The sequence below is a fragment of the Nelumbo lutea genome, chromosome 7 (assembly GCF_056320005.1).
Source record: "Nelumbo lutea isolate HS-2025 chromosome 7, American lotus-T2T, whole genome shotgun sequence".
In the NCBI taxonomy this organism is placed as follows: Eukaryota; Viridiplantae; Streptophyta; class Magnoliopsida; order Proteales; family Nelumbonaceae; genus Nelumbo; species Nelumbo lutea.
Genome location: NC_142690.1, coordinates 53,851,900 through 53,872,793, shown reverse-complemented (window position 1 = coordinate 53,872,793; position 20,894 = coordinate 53,851,900). Strand labels below are relative to the sequence as shown.

General features: G+C 40.3%; 1 long non-coding RNA gene across 1 annotated transcript; it reads right to left on the bottom strand.

Annotated features, from left to right (window-relative positions):
- Positions 1–3,499: 3,499 nt before the first annotated feature.
- Positions 3,500–19,388, bottom strand: LOC148846429 (uncharacterized). The gene is made up of 2 exons (XR_016101729.1): positions 18,440–19,388; positions 3,500–6,140 (listed from the first exon to the last, which is right to left on the bottom strand). It is a non-coding gene; the product is annotated as an uncharacterized LOC148846429 (long non-coding RNA).
- Between the last annotated feature and the right edge of the window lie 1,506 nt (positions 19,389–20,894).

Here is a 20,894-nt window from a genome sequence, read left to right as displayed (position 1 = left end):
TCCAATAAGTAATTGTATTGATTACAGAAGCGGAGAAAACACCCCTTGACAAAAATGTACAGGTATGGCAATACACAGAAATAAATACAACAAAAATCGGAACTTTGGATGATATGATCCAAATAAAAATGAAGCCTTTATTCTGAAAAAAGAATGTTGTAAGATCTATCACAATTGAAGATAAGAAGTGTAAGGTTTTTAAGATTCTGGCCTCAAGTCAGTGTGTAATTCGCTGTGAAATATTGTCATAAAAGATATCGTGATTCTGTTCCTACAGAATTGCCCAACATATTTCAAAGGAAAGAGGTGAAAGCACAATAGCATTCTGTTTGGAGAAACATAATATCCCAGGATTTTGACATGAAAAAGGGGAGTTATTAAATGCAAATAGCTCTATCAGGGAACTTATTGTTTTAGGAGTAAACCACGTTTTTAAGCAAAAGTCCTATTGCTTTGAGGAATTATTTTGGTACGATAATAAAGTTTTAGTTCTACAAATTCTTTTAAGGAACTTTAGTTAGCTTTAAGTCTTCAAAAAAAAAAATAGAATACATTCATATGGTTTTTAGTATATTATGATTTTCAGAATATTATGTCTCGAAGTCTAATCAAATAGCTAAGCCACTTGGGACCAATAACTCACAATGTTTTTTTTTTTTTTTGATAATTGAAATGATTTTATAAATCAGCATTAAAAAAGGTACAAAGTCCTTGGAAATGTATGAGTTGCAACCTCTCCGGACTAGTTAAGTATAGATTTCCGAATTAATAACAACTTACACAGAAGCATAAAAAAGATCTTCCCTAGAAACCCCCTGTTTGGCTAGAGCATCAGCCAAAGAATTAGCAGACCTACTAACACATTTTACCTCAACTCTCATATTGCTGGTTAACCACTTTACTTTTTTGATGAGATCTTTGTAGTCCCAAATGGTGATATCCAAGTTTAGGAGCCATCTGGTTATTACCTGAGAGTCCCCTTCAACTAGGAGATGCTCCACCCCAAGCTGGTTGGCGATCTGAAATCCTTGTACTACAGCAAGTATTTCTAACCTTGTGGAATCCCCCATTCCCACTGGTCCTGAGAATAGGGAAATTATGTTGTTGTCCTTATTTCTCAGGATGCCCCTTATACCTGAAGGCTCGGGATTGCCTTGGCTAATTCCATCAAAATTCAGCTTAATGACACATTCCAAAGGCCGAACCCATTCTGATAAAATTCTATCCTTTTTTGTTGAAGTGTTGGCTATTACTAGCCAATTTCTCCACAAATCATCAAAGGAAAAATCGTCAAAGGTATCCATAGTTTTCAACCAAAGGATTGCTCTTGTTAGAATACAATCATTCATTTCATCTAACCCTCTTTCCTTCTCTAAAAAAATTCTTGCATTCATTTCCTCCCAAAGAGTCCACAGAGTGGCTGCCCTGACACATCTCCACATGACCTTACCTCTTCTAGTGTGCCAAACAAAGACAGATGAGTTGATTAACAAGCTTAAATCAGAACGCATAGACCACCTATCTCCAAATAGACAAAGGCTCCACCTCCATATAACTGTAGCAAAGGAACAGAATATCAGCAAATGGACACAGTCATCATTCTTGACCTTACACAAGGAACACAAATTTGGGGAGAGACAAAGCGAGGGTCTCTTTTTCTGTAAATTTTCCAAAGTATTGATCTTCTCGTAGAAGACTTCCCGCAGAATACAATAATTTTTGGGGGAATAGGTCGCACCTAGACTTCTTTGACAGGAAAACCTTGGGAAGAGGGATTAGAGCTGAGGGATTTTAGGAAAGAAGAGCAAGTAAAAATACCTTTTGGAAGAGGAGTCCAAATCCGTTGATCAGAAGAAGTGGGGTCCAAACAAACAGATTCTAGTAAATGAATTAGCTCAACAACACACTTCGACTCACCATCCCTTAACCCTCTACGAAATCCAAAGTCCCAGTTTAAATATAATGGGTTTAACGGGATCGGGAGAAAAGTTGCAATTGGCTCATGTTTATAAAGAGAAATGGAATAAAGCGAAGGAAAACAATCTTTGAGGGGTTGAGTACCCATCCAAATATCCTCCCAGAAAAGAATAGCATTACCAGAACAAGCATCATACTTGATGAATCTGAGAAAGCGAGGGAGAATACCATGTATAGCCTTCCAAGGAGAACACCAAGGGTCAGAAGGGAGTTTACCTGCTTTGGTGAATTGACCAGGCACTACTTTCCACAAGTTTCTGATAAATGGTCTGGGTTGACCACAAGATTAATCCATGTCGCTGAAGTACAGCAGTTTGTCTAGGTAAACTCCCTTCTGACCCAATTAAGAATATATAGCAATAACACGATCCTAATTCAATATCATCATCATCATCTAATCCTTTCCGAATTCACAGCAGTTCTGTTATGCCATTCCATTCTGTTCAGTGCTATATACGTTGTTCAAAATCCATGACATGCATTTCTCTTCTAAGTACCCCAAAAAAATTAAAGTAAAAACGTATTGACTGAGATGTTAGTCCATTGAAATTCCAAAATAAAGGAGTTGCATCGAGCAGCCAAAATTAATAAAAGAAATAAAAATTCAGAAAATGTTCCGAAACATCCTTCGGATTAATTTGTTTCACTTAGGTTTGGGTAACTCAAACCTCAAAAGTGTTTGATATTGCAATAATAAATATTTCTTTGATATTACAATGGACAGTGATTCTCTAACAATATTATCAAAGGATGAAAGGAATCAAATAATTCCTGGAACCCTTGGATTTGGTGGGATCTCTGACAGAGGTTAAGTAACGTCTGGGTTGGCAAAAGGTTAGGTCTGTTTTTTGGGGCAGAGAGAAGTTTGCTAGAAGAGCTTCTGAAGCTTTTGATAGGAGTAAGAAGGAAGAGAGACTGAAGAACATGAACATCATAGTAGGGGAAGGAGGAGAGGCATGGAATGAGGAAGGAGTTGGGCAGGAAGAAGTGTCTGATGGAGATGGTTAACAATGCTTTCAAGTTGGGGAGGGATCTTTTGTTTTCTCTCTGCGCCTTTTTACTTTGATGTTTGAGTTCTTCTGGGATGTTGCTGGGATAGGTGTTATCTTAACACCTTGATGATGTTTGTAATCAGCTCCATTTTTTTTTCTTTTTAATAGTTTTCTTTCTTTTTACTATTAAAAAAGTCATGGATTTAATTTAACCAAAACTTGTATAAGTAGTAGACTGGCTCATTTTCTAGATGATCTAGCTTGACCTATGATACACTGTTAAATTCTAGGTTTTAGGAACATGGAAATCCTCCTAGCCAGATCCAACAAATACGAATTGGAGTTTATAAGGAAATTGGCTGCTATTTCAGATGTGCCACATAAATCAAAAGCAACCACCAAATTCAGAAGCTTCAAGAGGAAGGAATCATTTCAATAAGAAGATTAGGAGTAAGAATATTTAAAAAAAAAATCAATTTATATAAATACAGTAGGTGATATGTCAAGAACTCTAAGGCAACAATCTTCCAGAAGAAAATGCATTTAAAAGTCCAATGACAATATAATAATCAATTCAATCGGTTATATTTTAGAAGGTTAAATATAAGACAAAAATTTAAACAATGTTATTAAGAACCACAGACATCCACAATAGACATCAAAAGGTAGATAACTGAGACCTTTCTACTGGAAACTTTAAAGCCCACATTAGATGCTGTTATACCAAGTCGCTTAAAAAAAATGACAATAGAAGAAATAAGTTCTGCTTCAGCCTACAACAAAAAAGACAAAAGGTTAAGGCTGAGAAAAAGAACAGCTTAAAATTAAAAAATAAAACATTTATAACCAATAATACTAATTACTGCAACAAAATAGGTGCATATGTTCCAACATATGTTCCATCAAAGAAAAAGATGGAAAATCACTTCCTAATCTCCATTAGGGAAGGAAAAGGACAGCCAGGAGGGCTGAGATACCCATCTAGCCATACAACAAAACTCGCCCCGGATAATGGTTCCTCCAATTCAGAAAGCTCCTCCCTACTCCAACCATGCTATCAGGCATGGAGTTTGCCAACCTAGGAATCCATTTGAATGAACAATTTATTCTGGATACCAAAGATTAAGCCCCCTTGAAATATTGAAATGCCATGTTCTGTCAGAGTACAAAAGCATTCATAAAACCCTCTAAAGAGAGGAGGGTGAAAGCCATCTGTTGAGGAAGCTCTGTAAGAGTAGTATAAAATCTGCTATCAGATTCCTGATAAAGATAGAAACAAGTCTGCATTAGTTCTAACTAGTATATATTAAAGATAGACACGTACAGTTTGCTGAAAAATTAATTATTGAATGGGGTATTTATCAACCAATAGCACTCAGTGCTCCCAAAACATTCTTTATCATGATAACATGTCTGCATTTATCAGAGGAATTTGCTGCTCAAAATGACTCACCATTTAAATGACTTCCTTGAGCATGTTGTTATCAAACTTGAGATTAGGTACAGAGCCATGGAAAGGTCTAGGTTCTAGGTATGGACAAGTCTAGGTCCATTGACAGGTTTGGGTTTAGGTTCTTAACAAGTATAGGGCCATGGACAGGTCTAGGTTCAGGTTTTGGGCAGGTCTATGTCCACTGATAGGTTTAGGTTTAGGTTTTGGACGAGTAAAGGACCATGGACAGGTTTAGGTTCGGGTTTTGAACAAGTCTAGCATCATTGACAGGTTTAGCTTTAGGTTTTGGATGCATGTACATGGCCATGGATAGGTCTGCATTACGTGAATAGGTTTGTGTTCAAGTTTTGGGCATGTACAAGATCATGGACAGGTCTTTGTTCGTGTTTTGGACAGGTCTAGGTCCATTGATAGGTCTGGACTTGGGGTTTGGATAGTGCAAGGCCATGGACAGTTTTGGATTAAGGTTTTGGACAAGTCTAGTTTCATGTATAGGGCTGTGTTCTTGTTTTAGATAGGTCCAGGACCATGAACATGGCTGGATTCAGGTTTTGGACAGGTTTAGCTCCATGGATTTTCAATTTCTTCATCATCTCACATAGAACTTGTAGATAAGAATAATAAGCCCATTAGCATCTCTAGTTATTTTGCCTATGCCCAAAGCATCTAGGTTGCCTAGACAGCACTTCTTAGTGCTTAATTTTAATATTCCCTGTTTTTTAGTTAATGCAGCAATGGTGATTTCATTTCAGAAATATGAGTTATCAGCATCCTTGAGAATTTTGGCATAATTTTTTAATTTTTTATGTGGGCAAGCATGTACTACTAGGAAACATAGTTATCAAGGCGACTAGGCGACCATGGGGCGCCTAGGCGACACCTAGGCAATGGAATCTATAAATATGTTAATCTATAGATTTCTATACTTTGACCTAAACTATTTTATAAGTTTAGAACTAGGAAGGGAGTAGGAACTAGGAAGGGACTTTGAGGGCATAACAATCAACCCAAATTCAGTTTCAGCCCATAGAGAATTTTGAAATTTTTAAAGTTCTATAGGAAAAAAAAATAATATCGAAGTGGCTTCGGAATTTACCTTAGGCCTATGACTACAAACAACCTTCCCCTTTCTGGACAGTGGAGTCTACAAGTGACAAATATTATCAATTAACATATAATTAAAAAACAATTGTATTGATAGTGACATATTACATATGTACACACGACAGATGGACTTGAAAGGTAGATAGTACTAGAGTCCCAATCATATCAATAAAATTGAGGAGGATGCAACCACTGGGCCATTTGTAATGGCATAACAGTTTCTGAATTTCGGTAATTGAGACTCTCTGTCATTCCATGTATCAAACAAGTCCTGACACCAACAAATATGTTAAGAAACTCTAATTGAAGAAGCTTATGGGACCTCAACTAAGGACAATTTTTCATAGAAATTATACTCAATATCTTATGACAGAGCCCATTAAATTGTTTACATGTGTAATTTGACAGAAATAGCTTGAAGGTTTCTTAGACTTCAGCAATGCACTTGGAGGTCAACAAATTCATGACAAAATCCAATGCTTCAAAAATAAAAAAATCCAAGTTCTTACCTTATCCAAAAATGAGAGAACAGATCCGAAGAGCACTCCTTTTCTTTTCTCTTATGTTCCTTTCAAGCTATTCCCGCTCCCTTAATCACATAACCTGTCCTCTGACTACATGATAGAAAAATTGACAGTAAATATTTATATTTAAAGAAGAATATGGCCATTAATTTCACAAAATATCACAAATAGTCATGTGGAAAGTGGCTGCATACATATGATTCATGGCCTTCAAATAATCAGATACCCATGGCTGCATATGTATGATTCATGGGTATTCTACTATTCTTGATCTGAATCTACATGTGCATATGTAAGTTTGATGCTTGTATTCTGATATTGAAAAAAGACCACATCTTCTATCCTGTAGCACTCGAGTTTCAAACGAAATAGGAGCTGGGAACCCACAAGCTAGCAGCTTGTATTGCTGTTTGTGCTATGATGTTTCTCTCACTAACAGAGACAACTATCTTAAGCACATCCCTCTATGCTGGGCGGTACATTTGGAGTTATGTTTACAGCAACGAGAAAGATGTAGTAAATTATGTAACAGGAATGGCCCCTTTGATCTCAATGTCAGTTGTCATGGATAGCCTACAGGACATTAGCAAGTGCACTAGCCGTTCAAGTAATAAAGTAGTGAGCGAAGTATCGTTCCCACAATGATTTAGGAAACAATTACTAATACTAAATTGGTCACTTCTTATCTGATCAACAACAAATCAAAACTTTATTCAAAAGCTAAAAATCCTAAACTAAAATCTATCTAAATTATTGGCCCAATTGCCTTCAATTCAGGTTAGAAGAGTAAGCAGTTAATGTTAATCTCAGAATTCAACAATCAATCAAATTGAATCATTCGAATAGATTGTGATTGAGCCTTGGTTTGGTGAAACCCCAAGGTCATGAACAACCTCTTTCAAGTGCATGTTCATCCTATGCATGAGTGATGATCCCCATATCTCTATCAAGGTATCAATTCAAATCTAAATTGATCACCAACTGAATTGTGCAAGTTATCTCTAACCTTGCATCCAATTCAGTTATTGAATAGTAGATCTGAACTCTTAGAGTCTTTCTCAAGCACTCTAAGAATTCCAATCTTAGATCAATTCGACCAATCTGAAAATTTGCAGATCTGAATTCTCTTTCAAGCAATTCAGATCTGAATTTTGAAAGTTTAATTGGCTGAATTGATCTACAATTAACCCCTATTCAAGAAACTTCAAGAACAATTCACACCCATTCAAATGAATCAAAAAGAAATTGATTGTTGATCTGAAATTTTACAAACTTAATTACATCAAGAAAGAATGGAAGAGGGAGAAAGAAAAATCATTACAACAAGGAAGCTGAATTTGAATCAAAGAAAAATGAAACTAGAATGAAATTATTACAATAGATCTCTGAATCAAAAACCCCCAATTTCGAACTCACCTTCTCTTCTTGCTAGTTTGACTTGAACTCCTTCAACCGTTCTTCTTCACCTCCTTGCGCCTAGCCCTTCTTCTTTTCTCTTCTCTTCAAGGTGTTCGAACCTCTAGGAGTGGGAGAGCCTTGATCTCAAGCAATTGAACACCTCTCCCCCCTTCTAGAGGCCTCCTTATATAGATTTTCAAGGGGACTCTTGCCCCTTCTTGAAACCTCTAGAATGGGGTGTATTACACCCCCTTCTTGAACTTTCTAGAGTTCTCTTGAAAGCCTTCTAAGGGTTGCCGCCCCTAGCTCTTTGGGCTGCTATTTGGGTTGCACTTAGGCTCCCTCTTATCACATGATAATTACACTCTAAGCTGCTCTTTTGGGCTGAGAATGGGCCTTCTCTACTAGGTCGAATTTTACTCTTTGCTAGGCTTTCTTTTCTTGGGTTTTTTTAAGGAATCAACTTGTACTTCTTGGGCCGCAGTGTGCTCTCTTGCTTCCATAACCGGGCTGGGCTGAATTTGGTCTTTTTGGACCTTCTTTTCTTAACTTTTGCCTTCTTTTACTTGGATTAGTTACCCTTGAAATCTTTTCTTAGCATTAAGCTAAATTAGGGCAAAACTAAATAAAATCAGCATAAAAATCCATGCAAAGACCTCATAAATTATAGATAAATTGTATGTTCATCAAATACCCTCACACTTAAGCTTTTGCTTGTCCTCAAGCAAAGACATCAGCCATAAACTAAACATTCCCCCTTTCTATTCTCACCATTTACCTGGTGAGTTTTTTAAGATAGAAATGCATTGAGTGGTCAGGGAACTTTTGTAAGTGTTCAGCTCCTATTCTTATAAATTACCATTTTAACACATGTATAAGATCCAGGAAAAGGAGAATATGAATTTCTTCAAAGTCCGGCATTCACTCTCAATCAATATATAAACCAGCTCCTTAATTGTCAAAGTTAATAATCAAATTGCACTAAGTTTCACATTTGTAACTATATCTTAATGAGATTTCAACTTTAATATGCCCCTTTGAACCTTAGTTGTCACCATAATTACTTATTTCTAGGGGTGAGTGCATTTTATGCTCCGTCTCACCCTTTTGTTCTTCTTTTAGTGTGAGTGCAATTTATGCTCCATCTCACGCTCTTCTTTTTCTCTCTCACCTTTTTTTTTGTTTTGGTGTGAGTGCATTTTATGCTCCATTTCACACTAGTCACATGCTTGAGGTAGATAACAAGACTCATGTTCTGAGATGCTAGTTTTATTATTCAGCTCAAAATAGCAGAGTCAATTTGGGCTTTGTCCTTTTTGCAATTATTGAATCTCATGTATTAGCAATTCAGATGTGCACTAGCTTTCTTAACCACTAACAATGAAATCAAGTGCTTTCATATACATGAAGGTAGTTAAGGCTAGTTATGCTGAAAGACATATTCAGCTCCCCCTTTTTCTCATGCATATACTAAGTTGGGTCATTCGCAAGAATAAAAACTTAACAAATACATTGGTCTCCCTCAACTCATTGTATTCCTTCTTAAAAATCACCTAATAAATAGCAATGAACTTGAGGGGTTCCAGTCTACTTGGATATGGCATTGCCTGCATATGTGTGTTGGGGTGAATGAGGTGTATGGTTTCAACTCCCACACCCTAGCCTCAGGCTCACTCCCCCACACTTAAGATGAACATTGTCCGCAATGTTCCTAGTGTTAGGGGATGAGAATAAAACCAACAAAAGCAATAGCAAGTAAAAGGAAGGGTCAATAGAGGACTCCCTAGATAATAAAATGGGCACTTTCGTGGGAAGCCTCTTCTGCTAAAAATGAATTGAAATTTTGAAAAAGAGATCTTTATTTTATTAATTAATATCCTAAAAAAATGAAGAAAAGATGCCTTAACATGTTCATGAACAAGAAGATCATTGGTTGTCAAGATAAACAGTGGATGGAGGGGGTACAGTACCGCCCACTAAATATGGTTTCAAGCGTTGGCCATTTACTTTAAATGTGCCCTGAACCGAGTGGGTGATTTCTATAGCCCCATGGGGAAAGACCTGAGTGATGGTGAATTCATCCATCTCATTCAATTGCATCCATCTCATTCTATAGCCCCTTGGCATTTTCATAGGCGGCAAGTCTGAATTCATCCATCTCATTCAATTGCAGCCTCCTTTTAGCCCCTGTGGCCTCAATGTCAAAATTCAAGAATTTAAGAGCCCAATAGGCCTTGTGCTCTAATTCTACTGGTAAATGGCATGCTTTACCAAAGACCAACCTGTAGGGGGACATGCCAATGGGTGTCTTATATGCAGTTATGTATGCCCATAATGCATCATCTAACTTAATGGACCAATCTTTTCTAACAAATGCTACACTCTTTTCCAGAATTCTTTTGAGCTCCCTATTAGCCAACTCCACTTGGCCACTAGTTTGAGGGTGATAAGGGGTAGTCAATTTATGTGTAGCTCCATATTTTTGCATTAACCGCTCAAATTGGCTATTGTAGAAGTGAGTTCCCCTATCACTAATTATAGCTCGCGGAGTGCCAAATTGAGAGAATAGCTTCTTCAGGAAGTGTACCACCTTCCTTGAGTCATTTGTGGGCAAAGCCATGGCTTCCACCCATTTAGATGCATAATCAACAGCAACGAGGATGTACTTAATCCCAAAAGAATTCGGGAAGGGTCTCATGAAGTCTATACCCCAAACATCAAAGATTTCGTAGATTAAAATATTGGAAAAGGGCATTTCATTCTGTCGGGAAATGTTTCCCGACCTTTGACATTTGTCACATGTGGACACATACCTGTGGGCATCCTTGAATAATGTAGGCCAATAAAAACCTGATTGCAAAACCTTGGCTGTGGTGCGACTAGCTCCAAAATGACCTGCTTCTTTATCATGGCAAAATTGGAGTACCGACTCCATCTCCTCCTCAGGACACATCTCCTTATGATCTGATCTGCACAATTTACACAAAAAGGATTCCTCCCACAGATAGTATTTTACATCAAAAAGGAATTTCTTCTGATGTAAAATCAGCATACCAAGGAGATGAATATTCTTGAATTGAGTACAGTTGTTCATCCGAAAATTCTTCTTGAATGTTGCTGGTTATTTCCTCTTTTGAGCTTACCTTGTCTAACCGGGAGAGATGATCAGCAGCCAGATTTGCAGCACCCTTCATGTCTCTAATCTCAATATCAAATTCTTGCAATAGAAGGATCCACCTGATCAGTCTTGGTTTTGAATTTTGCTTGGTAAGCAAGTGCCTTAATGTCGAATGATATGTGTATACAATAACCTTGGACAATATCAAATATGAACGACTCAGTCTTTAGTCTTCACATGAAAATATCACTAATGTGGTTTTCAGTCATTTAATCCCCCATGTCCAAACAACCAGGGGCGTCACTCTTTTTGTGAGTCTTCTTGATAACGAGGGACGATACGAGACAAAACGAGACGAGAGTCGAGACAAATTTCGCTCAAGCTCTCACCCACTCTCTCCCTCTCACTACATTACCTCAGTCACTGCATTTCTCGGTCAGCTCCTCTACTTCACCTTTTCTGTTCAAGCTTTTTGACATGCTGGATCTTTTCCGGCTCCGGTCTTGCCGTTTCTGAGCTGCATTTCGTCGAGGAACAGGAAATTTCATTTACAGGTGTGATATTTTTTTGTACTTTGAGGTGTGAGGGATAGGTTCATGGGCGAGGGCAGGTTCAGAGTAGTAGGAAGGTGGAGGTCTGAGGTGTCGATCGAAGTCAAGACTTTCAAGTTCGAAGAGGAAAGGATCAAAGGTGAGGATGTTTTGAAAATTAGAGAGAATAATAGGGCGACTGTGTTGGTGTCAAAGGAGGTCTTAGTCTGGTTGAAAGGTTTCATAGATGGGGCTATCAACTCTGGTAAGGTGATTGGATGGACAAATTCATTGGTTGTACCAGGTAAGAAATATGTAACAGAATTGAAAAGAAACAGAAAGGGATGGTTTATCTCTATGATGGAGTTTTTTGGAACAAGTGGAAAGCAACTACTGTGTGTGCCAGAAGGGAGGCTACGAAAAGGGTGGATGGACTTTGTGAAGGTGGTACAGTCTTTTCTTGTAGCCTTGGAAGTGAAGAGAGCAGAGGGGGTGAAGAGAACTGGTCAAATTTCCAAAGACTAGGGTAAAAAAGCTCAGGAAGGGGCAGTTTCATTTAGTTCCTTTGGAAGCGTAGAAGTGCAAGGCACTCCGACTGAAGTGGTGGTTGCTTGCGCGTCTAGACTTCAAAGATTATTGGTAGGAGCAAGGAAGGAGAGGGGGTGAAGAGAACTGGTCAAATTTCCAAAGACCATGGTAAAAAAGCTCAGGAAGGGGCAGTTTCGTTTAGTTCCTCTAGGAGCGTAGAAGTGCAAGGCACTCCGATTGAAGTGGTGATTGCTTGTGTGTCTAGACTTCGAAGATTATTGGTAGGAGCAGGGAAGGATTAGTGGAAGAAAAGAAGGGTGATAGTGGCCGATAGAGGAGTGACAGACTGGAGAAGGGTTTTGTGTACAGTGGCAGGGGAGTTAGGATCTAGGAGTGAAGCTATGTTGTTCCCTTTTGCAAAGACGAAAGTTGTGCTTGATGTAGGTGACCAGGAGCTAAGTTTTAAAGTAGTAGTGGTGGATGGAGTTCTGATACAGGTTCAGAACTGGAGTCCATTATGCAATGAAGTCGAAGTCCAAGATGGTTGTGTCTGGCTGAAGCTTGTAGGCCTTCCATTTCAGCTCTGGCGGAACTATGTTCTTGAACACATCATGCATTGTCTGGGAGGCATCTTGATGAAAGCTGATAAACGATTTCTGGGTGTCGTGGAGTTACAGGTTGCTGGTGTAAGGCACGAGAACTTGTCGAGGGTCATTGAAATATGCTCGAACGATGCCTGGTACAAGGTGTGGGTGGCCTCTGAAGTTGAATGGTCGTGGTGGGGAGGTGTTTGTAAGGTAGAAGATGATGAGCTGGCGGGGTGGTGGACACATGGAGGGCGTATGTTGGGAGTCGAAAAGGTGGAGCAGATGAAATGTTTTTTTGGGGTTACTAAGCCGGTTGGGAAAAACCAAATGACAAGAAATCCCTTTAAGGAAAATTTTTCAAATAGGTTTGAATTAAGCAACTTTATGGCGGGATTCTCTTCCTTTGCTGACGTGGCGAAAGGGCAGGGTGGGTTGGTCTGAGCCGTTGAAGGTGGCGGGTGGGTCGGGCGGGGTGAAGGTTGAGCCAGGACAGTATTGGAAGGCCCCACATGACAACTTAAAAGGTCACGCGGGCGGGTCGGGTGGGCATAACACCGAAAGGGGGATCCATTTGAAGGACCCACGTGATAACTTAAATCATCACGTGGGTCAGGCAAAGGGGCTTCTCTTAGGGTGCTGATAGACAGTGCCAATGGTCTATCATCGTCCCAAGTCGTGAGAAGGGGGGGGGGGGGGCTTGTGTGCAGTGGCGGAAGTTGGAGAAGAAACCGGTGTTGCAGTGGGTTTCCCGACAATGTTTGGAGGAGCATAGCCAACTGTAGCGCTCCTCAAAAAGGCCGAATCCAAGATTCGATAGGGACAGAACTAAAGAGAGGGAAGAGAAGGATGAAGGATGGGCACAATGCAGTGAAGGAGATGAAGAAGCGGAGGACCTTTCTGCTGATGGTACTAGCGTGGGCAGTGTAAATGACGAAGGTAGTTATGCTAGTGGTGACATGGATGGGTGGAATATTGCTAGCTTATTTCAGGGTGTAGGTTGCAATCGGGTTAACTCATTTCCAAGATTATAAAGTGTGCAAGGATTATCAGAAGGGGTAAATCGAGAGAACAAGAAGCTAAGCAGAAACACACCATCTAGGGGTGAACCAGCGGTAGAGGGGAAAGATCACCAGGTTGGCCAAAGGACAGAAGTACTTCCCAACCAACTAAGGGAGACAGATGTTTACCAACCTCTGAAACATGAGAGGGAGGCCGGGAGCAATCCTTTTCTAGCCTGTCCACCAACCCCAGGTAACCCAGTGAATTCGGTTTGTGCTACTAATGTGTCTCCTGTGTCTTTGGTTCCAGATTCCGTTTCTGTTCCATGTCCTGTAGCCCATGAATATGCAGTCGTGCTAGAAGGCGGGCTCTCCGAGGAGGGGGAGAAGGGGATGAAGGAAAGTGGGAAGGTGAGGGAAGGAAGGTTTAGGAGTGAAAAAGTGTGGGAAATCATTGAAAAAGTGTTTAAGGAAGTGGAAGGAAATTTGATTTGGAGGGAAGGGGAGGAAAGAAGAGGGGAGAGGCTAGTGGAGAGGAGGGAAAGGTTTGAGGGTAGAGATGGAGGGAAAGGAACAGGAAGGAGGAAAGTAATAGGAGAGGGAGGTTGGATGGAGAGGAAAGAACAAAGGTGGGACCAGGGGAGAGGAAGAACGGGCAGATGGGCAGAGATGGAGGGGTTTCTATAGGAAGGGTAGGGGTGGAGGACTCTGTGAGAGAAGACTTGCTAGCCGAATTTATAGAGAAGTTGGGCTGTAGGTTGGAAGATTTAAATGTGCTGAAAGAAAGATTACAGAAGAGGAAGAAGGAGATCAGAACAAAGAAGAGGAGATTGAGTGAAGTAGAGAGATTGAAGAGAGATGTAGGAGACAACAATCTCGGGGTAAAAGGAGATAGGAGGAAAGGGAGAAAGTAGTGGAAGGTGGCAAGGGGTTTAAATAAGAAGTTGGAATGTGAGGGGAATTGGGAGTGCAAGGAAGAGAGCGACAATAAAAGAAGTAATAAAACGGTTTGACCCAGACATTGTGTTGTTGCAAGAGTCTAAGAGAATGGAGTTTAATAACAATTGGGCACAGAGTATTTGGAAAGCCAGGGGGATCAGTTGGGTGGCTACTCCCTCTTGGGGTGCATCCGGGGGTATTGTAACAATGTGGAAGAGGGATGTGGTTGAAGGCCTAGAGGAGTTGATCGGAAAGTTCTCGGTTTCCATGAAGTTTAAGCAGCATGAGGGTGATTTTATGTGGGTTCTCACAAATGTTTACGGACCGAATGACTACAGAAAGATAAAGGAGTTGTGGGAGGAATTGGCGGATGTTAGAGGGTTGTGGGATGGGCCCTGGTGCATGGATGGGGACTTCAATGTGATTAGATTCTCGGAAGAATCCAATAAGGTTAACCAGAGGGTGACAAAAAGCATAAGGAAGTTTAACAGCCTTGTGGATGACTTTTAACTTAAAGAGATCCCCCTAGCCCATAAGACATTTACTTGGTCAAATCTCCAATCTAGACCCATTTGCTCTAAATTGGATAGATTCTTGTTCTCTCTGGATTGGGAAGTTCATTAAGGAACCTTGGCTTCTAGAGCTCTTCCAAGGGTGACCTCTGATCATTGGCCCATAGTGTTATGTAAGGAGGAAAGAAGGCGTGGAGGTCCTACCCCCTTTAGATTTGAAAATATGTGGTTACTCCACCCAGGGTTTAACAACAAAGTGAGGGAGTGGTGGTATGAGTGTAACCCATTGGTGGAATGGGAGGAGATGAAATTCCATAAGAAACTTCAATTTTTGAAAGCAAAAATCAAGGAGTGGAATTTGGTAGAGTTTGGGAGGATAGAAAAAAGAAAGGGAGATCTGCTGGATAAGATTGAAAGCCTTGACTCTAAAGAAGAAAGGGGAGAACTTGGAAAGGAAGACATTGAGCTCAGGAGAGATTTAAGAAGGCAGTTAGAGGACTACCTGCACAAGGAGGAAATTAGCTGGAGGCAAAAATCTCGGTGTAAATGGGTGCAAGAGGGGGACAGAAACACTAGGTTTTTCCACTCTCTAGCAGAAGGCAGGAGAAGGAAGAACCTGATCTCCAAATTGGTAGTAGATGGTGTTGAGCTAGTGCATCAAGAGGAGATTGTCGGGGCTTGTGTGGAGCACTTCAAATCTATCCTAAGAAGAACTATGTGTAGAAGGGTGTGGGTAGAAGGATTGGATTGGCCAGATGTAGGGGTGGAGAACAGGAGAAGGTTGGAGAGAAGCTTTAGTTTAGAAGAGTTCAAGGAGGTTGTATTTTCTATGGATAGAACAAAAGCCCCAGGGCCAGATGGGTTCACAATGGCTTTTTATCAGGACTGTTGGGACATTTTAAAAGATGATCTTTTGCAGGTATTTGAGGAGCTTTACAGGAGAGGAATTGTCAATCCGGGTGTGAATTACACATTTATAGCCTTAATTCCAAAAAAGAAAGATGCTTCCCACCCGAAGGATTTTAGGCCAATTAGATTGGTTAATAGCTTGTATAAGATCATTGCAAAAGTGTTGTCTTTGAGGCTGAAAAAGGTTTTGCCAAATATCATTGTACACTACCAAGGAGCTTTTGTTAATGGAAGACAAATTACTGATCAGATTTTAATTGCTAATGAGAGTGTGGAGAACTTTACGAGGGATAAGAAGAAGGGAGTGGTTTGTAAGTTAGACTTGGAAAAGGCTTATGATTCGGTGGACTGTGAATTTTTTAGGAAAGATTTGACTAAATTTGGGTTCGGGGCTAGATGGTGTAAGTGGATCATGGGTTGTGTCCGCAATTGTCATTACTCAGTGCTAGTGAATGGGACAGTGGTAGACTTCTTTCCAGCCAGTAGGGGTATAAGACAAGGAAACCCCCTTTCTCCTTTCTTGTTCATTCTAATTGCGGAGGTTTTGGGGAAATTGATTCACAGAGCAGATTCTAGGGGGCGGAAACCCCTCTTACTCACTTGCAGTTTGCTGACGACACGATTCTGTTTTGTAAAGGCGGTAATGTGAGCTTTATTAGGAATTTGAAGTCGGTGATACAACTGTTTGAGCAAATATCCAACTTGAAAGTTAACATTGGGAAAAGTTGTGTTGTGGGAGTGAATTTGGAGGAGGGAGAGATCAGGGAGAGTGTTGAAGTGTTGGGGTGTGAAGTCTCGGGTTGGCCTTTGAACTACTTAGGGTTGCCTTTAGGGGATAATCCCATGAGAGAGAGCTTTTGGAACCCAGTGGTGGAAAGGTATGAAAAAAGACTGGTGTCATGGAAAAAGAACCACCTCTCTCTTGATGGGAGAATTACTCTTATTAAGGTCACGCTTGCTAATTTACTTATCTTTATGCTGTCGGTGTTTAAAATCCCAATGAAGGTTGCTAATAGATTGGAGAAGTTAATGAGAGATTTCTTGTGGGAACCGGGAGAGGAAAAGAGGGATCATAGAGTGAGCTGGGAGATAGTTTGTAAGAGTAAGACATGTGGTGGCTTGGGGCTTGGGAATATTAGGAGAAGGAATATGACTCTGTTGGGAAAGTGGTTGTGGAGATTCCCCTTGGAGAATGAGAAGCTTTGGGCTAGAATAGTGGCAAGTATTCATGGGCTGGAGCATAATAGATGGGACGTTGGAATCAGAGCTAGGACCACAAGCAATTCTCCTTGAAAAGCCATTCATGACCTACTACCAGTTTTCTCCCCTAATATCAGGTATGATTTGAATTCTGGTAACTCCATAAAATTTTGGGAACAAACCTGGGTGGGGAGTGCCCCTCTAAAGGATCAGTTTCCTTCTTTGTTTGCTCTTTCTGATTTGAAAAATGAGCCAATCTCGTCTTTTACCACCCCGTCCTCTTCCATTTTTGGGATTGGGTGGAACTTGGGTCTAAGAAGGGATTTGAGGGACTCAGACTTTGACATTATTTTGAGCCTTATTGCAATTCTTGATAACGTTGTCTTAGACCCCACTAGGGCGGATTCTAGAATTTGGACACCTTCTCCCAGTGGCATTTTTACTTGTGCTTCTTTCTTCAAAGTCTTAAGTCAGTCCACCAATCCTACCTTCCCTCCTTTTCCTGTTTATGAGGTTTGGTGCAAAGCAATACCTCCTAGGGTTGGTAGTTTTTGTTGGGAAGCCTATCTGGAAAGAATCAACACTGGTGATTTACTCCAAAAGAAGAGACCCAATACTTATTTGTCACCTCAGTGGTGTGTTCTTTGTAAAGCGGATGGGGAGACTGGTTTTTACCTACTGGTGTCTTGCCATTTTGCGAGGTTAGTTTGGGAATGGGCTTTGTCCCTATTTGGTTGTAGTTGGAACCCCCTATCAGACTTGCAAGGCCTTTTTTTCCCCTTCTTTTTTCAGGTAGCGGATAAAAAGGGGAAGGACAATGTGGAGAGGACTAAGGGCTGCAGTATGTTGGACACTTTGGGAAGAAGAAACTCTAGGATATTCTCAGAAGCTCAGAGAGGAGCAGCAGATCTGAGGGCTATCATTCATATTAGGGTGGTACAGTGGCTGAAATCTTTGGATTTTCACAGATTACACTGTGGATGGCATGTTGAGGAAGTGGGGTGAAATTGCAAGTAGCACACAAACTAAGTCAGTAATGAATGTGGCTTAGACCCCTCCACCTAGTGGATTCGTGAAACTAAACTTTGATGGGTGTAGCAAGGGAAATCCGAGACAATCGGGGATTGGGGGTGTTTTTAGGGATGAATATGGGGTCATTTCTGCCATGTTCTCAGGCCCAATTGGAGTGGGTGACTCCCTTAGAGCTGAGATCTTTGTAGTTATGGAAGGAGTCCAAAAAGCTAAGGAGTTGAATATCAGGAAACTCTTAATTGAAGGGGATTCAAAGGTGGTGATAGGGTGGCTGATTAAAGATCACAATGGCTTATAGAAGTACAATAATGAGAGGAGGAAATTCAAGTGGCTGGTGCGGGAGATGGAAGTTAAGATACGTTGGGTTAAAAGATCGGCTAATTCCCTATCTGACGGTTTAGCTAAACAAGGGGCAGAAAAGGATTCACTTTTTTGGGCCAAGCTGTAACTTTAGTGTGTTTTCTTTCTTTTCTCTTTCTTTTTTTCCCTTTTCTTGAGGTTCTTTGTTGCTCTTGGAAGATAAGTGTGTTTGTCTTCCTATTGTAAATCTTCTATTGATGAATTAATGAAAGTGTTATTGATAAAAATATATATATATATATCAGATATGAACGAAATTTATCAAGTGCAAAGATTACCGCTAGCAGCTCCTTTTCTGTGGTGGTGTAATTGAGTTGGGGTCCATTCAAGGTTCTGATAGCATAGTAAATCGGCTGAAAATGTTTGTTCACTCTTTGTCCCAAAACAGCTCCTACAGCAGAATCACTTGCATCACACATTAATTCAAATGGGAGTGTCCAATCTGGGGCTACCACGATAGGTGCATGGATCAACTTGTCTTTCAAGGTGTTGAAAGCATGAAGGCATTCAGTTGAAAATTCAAAAGGTACTTCTTTCTTATGCAATGTAGATAGTGGCTTGGCAATTTTTGAAAAATCCTTAATGAACCTCCTATAGAATCCAACATGACCTAAGAAACTTCTTACGGAACGGACAGTTTCAATTGCCTCCACTTTGGCCTTGTCGACTTCTATACCTTTTTGAGAAATCTTGTGTCCAAGCACTATGCCTTCTTGCACCATAAAATGACACTTTTCCCAATTCAACACAAGATGTGTTTCTTCGCATCTCCTAAGCACCTGTTCCAAAAACATGCATCAAACGAAGAGCAAAAAACTGAAAAATCATCCATAAAGATCTCGATAAATTTTTCAACCATATCAGAAAATATAGACATCATACATCGCTGAAAGGTTGTTGGGGCATTGCATAACCCAAAGCGCATCCTTCGGTATGCAAAGGTACCCTACAGGCAAGTAAAAGTGGTCTTTTCTTGGTCTTCTGATGCAATTGGGATCTGGTTATACCCCGAATATCCATCCAAGAAACAATAATACTCATGCCCGGCTAGCCTCTCTAACATTTGGTCCATAAATGGGAGAGGGAAATGATCCTTCCGAATGGCTTCATTTAACTTTCTAGTCAATACATACACGACATCCGGTGACAATTCTAATTGGGATGAGATCATTTTTTTCATTTGGAACAACAGTCATACCCCCTTTCTTGGGCACGACTTGCACGGGGCTTACCCAAGAACTGTCAGAAATAGAATAAATGATCTCAGCATCTAATAGCTTAATTATTTCAGCCTTTACCACTTCTTTCATGTTGGGGTTCAAGCGTCTTTGGGGCTGAACGGAAGGCTTGTTGTCCTCTTCCATCAAAATTCTATGAGTGCAGATTGATGGATTAATGCCTTTGATATCCTCTACCTTCCAGGCTATAGCATTTTTGTGTTCCCACAGCACTCTTAATAATTTTTCTTTTTGTAATGGACTCAGTGTTGCGGAAATTATTACGGGGAGAGCTGATGGTTCCCCAAGGAAAGCATACTCTAAATGAGAAGGTAAATGCTTCAGTTCAAGGGTGGGGGGTTCTTGGGGTGATGGCTTACCTGATGGTCCAGGCAATTTGCCTAAGTTTTCTAATTTGAGAAACCCCTTTCCCTTGAATTGAGGCTTATCATTCAGATATGCTATCATGAGGTTTATTACTTCATTTTCTCCTTTTTCAAGTTCTCCCTATTGGAGGCAGAGTTCAAGAGGATCAGTCATCCTTCTTACCTGTAAGCATTCATCAATTGTCATATCAACGGCATCAATCATATAACAAGAATCATCACTAGAGGGTGCAGGTTTCATAGCATCAAACATTTTAAAAATTATCTCCTCATCTTGTATCCTAAGGCTGAGTTGTCCTTGTTGGACATCAATCATCGCTTTCCCAATAGCTAGGAAGGATCTCCTTAGGACAAGTGGGACCTCCACATCTTCTTGCATGTCTAACACAATGAAATCAACTGGAAAAAATGAATTTATCAGCTTTAACTAACACATCTTCTATGATCCCCTTAGGATGTCTAATGGATCTATCAGTCAATTGTAATGCCACTCTAGTGGGTTGGGGTTCCCCCAATCCCAATTTCTTGAAGATATAATATGGCATTAAATCGATGCTAGCTCCCAGGTCACATAAAGCTTTTTCAATTTTTAAACTGCCTATAGTACAAGGAATAGTGAAACTTCCTAGATCTTTAAGTTTCTGAGGCAGCTTGTTCAAAAGGATAGCAGAACATTCCTCATTCAAAGCAACTGTAGCCACATCTCCCAGTTTCCTTTTGTTTGCCAATAATTCCTTCAAAAACCTTGCATAGTGTGGCATCTGGGCTAAAGCATCAGCAAAAGGAATATTAATATGTAAACTTTTAAATATTTCAAGAAACTTACCAAATTCCTTCTCCATTTTCTGTTGCTTCAGCCTGTTAGGGAATGGAACTTGTGGCTGCTGGTGCATCCCTTGTTGTGCTTCAAGTTGTTCCTTCTTTTGTTGTCCGGTCCCAAAGCTTGTTTCTACCTTGGGTTCAGCCCTATTCTTCTTTTCTACCTCGAGCAACTCTTTTCCACTCCTTAAGGTAATAGCTTGTATCTGCTCTTGTGGATTCACTTCAGTGTTGCTTGGAAGAGTTCCCGGCAGTCTAGAAGAGATTAATTGTGTCTCGTGGATTCACTTCAATGTTGCTTGGAAGAGTTC